This window comes from Patagioenas fasciata, chromosome 6 (assembly GCF_037038585.1).
Source record: "Patagioenas fasciata isolate bPatFas1 chromosome 6, bPatFas1.hap1, whole genome shotgun sequence".
In the NCBI taxonomy this organism is placed as follows: Eukaryota; Metazoa; Chordata; class Aves; order Columbiformes; family Columbidae; genus Patagioenas; species Patagioenas fasciata.
In genome coordinates, this window is record NC_092525.1 from 13,926,219 (window position 1) to 13,928,596 (window position 2,378).

The 2,378-nt window shown below is 48.6% G+C and overlaps 1 long non-coding RNA gene across 1 annotated transcript; it reads right to left on the minus strand.

The window, feature by feature from the left end:
- Window positions 1–226: 226 nt before the first annotated feature.
- On the minus strand, window positions 227–1,359 carry LOC139828205 (uncharacterized). The gene is made up of 3 exons (XR_011739574.1): window positions 1,185–1,359; window positions 611–831; window positions 227–415 (listed from the first exon to the last, which is right to left on the minus strand). It is a non-coding gene; the product is annotated as an uncharacterized lncRNA (long non-coding RNA).
- Between the last annotated feature and the right edge of the window lie 1,019 nt (window positions 1,360–2,378).

Sequence of the window (2,378 nt, forward strand, 5' to 3'; positions counted from 1 at the left end):
AATCACAGCCCACTGCAGTTAAAGTTATTTAATTCAGAGGTGAGAGAAGCTGCTCAACTGTTTATGTCCAAGGGTTAAACTTGCCCCAGCCGCACACTAAACACATTTTTTACAATCTGGCAGTGATCCTTGCCTATTAAGCATCTCTGGCTTCAGAGAAGAGGTATTGATTTATTTCACTTTTATGGCTGGAGGTATTTATTCCTATTTGCTTTCACGCTTTTCACCCCAGCTGGGGTGGGGGGATGAGGAGGAGGAAAAATATTACAATGCTGGTGGAGCCAAGAGGTGATGACTCACAGTTTTCTGATGGAGGGCACGAAGGCTGGGACAAGGGAGGTGGGGATCAGCTCCTGGGCTACGCCAGGCTTTGTCACAGCTTTTATTCTCATGCTGAAAAGCGGAAAATACATGGCTGGAAGAAAAAGAAATTCCATCAAATTTCAGAGGGAAGGTTCCTATCGAAGTTGCATCCCCATAGGGTACTTTGTGAGTTAAGAGCTTGATTGATTTGTACCAGGTAAGGACCTCAGCAAATCTGTCCTGTGGGAAGAACGTCAACACTTTCCCATATCTTAAAGCCAATCGGGAAAGGAAGATAAAAACATACTGCCGTGAGAGACGAGCGTGGACTACCATCCTTGATTTTCGTCCATTCCCCACACTGCTGCAGACACCCGTTTCCCGGTAAGACTCCATCTCAATCTCCTCCTGCTATAACTGATTTTGGAAGGTGGCTGTCTTTGTTCTGCAGTGCCAATACAAACACAGATTTGCATCTTGCACTCCTCCAGATGTTTCTTTGCACGCAGGTGACGTGCCATGAGATGCCTGGGGACACGATGAAAGCAACAGGAGGACAGTTCAGACCCCTCCAAGGCAGCAGATGCTCTGGCTCGTCGCACAACTCCCATATCCCGTGTGCCCAGCTTGTTCTGCCTGCTATTGTAGTTAGGAGTTTGCTTCTCAGAAATGCCAAAAAGTCACTCACTATTAAAAAAAAACCCAAACACATTTGTTTTCAGCAGCATCCAATGTCAATGCGTCAGCTTTAAGCTCTGCCACAGAAACTTCTCACAACACAGGATCAGACATAAAGCATCCTGCTTTCCTTTGACTGCCTGGTGTCTGTGTGTGTGTATATATATATATGTATATATATATATACACACACACACACGCACCTATTTCGGTAGCAGGTGAGTCTGTGGAGAAGATGCCTTTCCCTCCTGGATGCAACACAGAAGCCTGCAGTCTGTAGGCACCATCTTAGGATTTCTGGAAGCCCAATTCACATCTTGGTTTCTGAAATCCCACAGCACAGGGTTCGGTGACAGAAAGTGAGCAAAGGCCTGGCTGCAGCATTGAATGTTGGGAGAAGAAAGGGAGGTAAGTACCTTTTTTTGGACCCCCACAACCTGCAAAACCCAGGGTCTCCAATCAGCCCCAAGGTCCCAAAGACTATAACTCCCCCCCGAGATGCCTTGTACACTCTCCAACATTTAGCCTAGCCCAGGGAACGGAGAATTTGAGCTCCCACTCTATCTGCTTGTTTGCCACCTCTCCTGTTTCCAAGAGAAGCCCACATTTCCATTCGTCAAACACAACATGCTAATAGAGAAAGAATGAAGGGAAGAAGCGTGCAGGCAGGCTGGTGGCAGATAGCACAGGAGCCGCCACCGAGCGCAGTCGGTTCACGCTTGATTAGCATCCTCTCTCACCAAGCTCCGAGCACAGTCTCTCAGTCTGGCTACACACAGACAGGGAGGGAAGGAGGCACATTTTCCATTTGGAGTCCATCTCCTCCCCTTCCAAACCTAAGCTAACCCCCACTGAGGCTTCCTTGCGCTCCAAGGTGCACACTTCTGCTCCAGCGTCTCCCGCACTAGTTAAATATACCTTCAGGCAAACGTCAAGAGTGAGCCCAGTTTGAAACTTATTGTGTTGTCAAGATGACAAGTGCTCTGCCAGGCTGTTAGTCTCTGCTGCCCTTCCTCTGTCTGTTCCCCCCCCGCTTCTGCTCATTAGAAGTTCCCTTGATAAACCGAGTCTGGGTTGTTGTTTTTTTTTTTTTTAATCATCTAAATGTTTTCTTAACTTCAAAACATCAACAGCTGCAGGACTGAAAGAAGAATAACACTTTCCCTTTGATACTGATGGAGATTCAGCCTGCTGCAAGGCGGTGAGGTGGGCTGGTGGACAGGGCTGACCCTGGTGTGTTGTTTTCCCTGGCAGTGAGCAGGAGCCCAGCCTGTGGTCTGGCTGCTCCCTGCTCACCCCAGCCCACTGATCCCGCCCAGGGAGCCAGCCAGCACGTCCTGCTGCAGCCTCACTACCCCAGTTTTATCCGTCCTCACCTCCAACATCATCTTTCTACC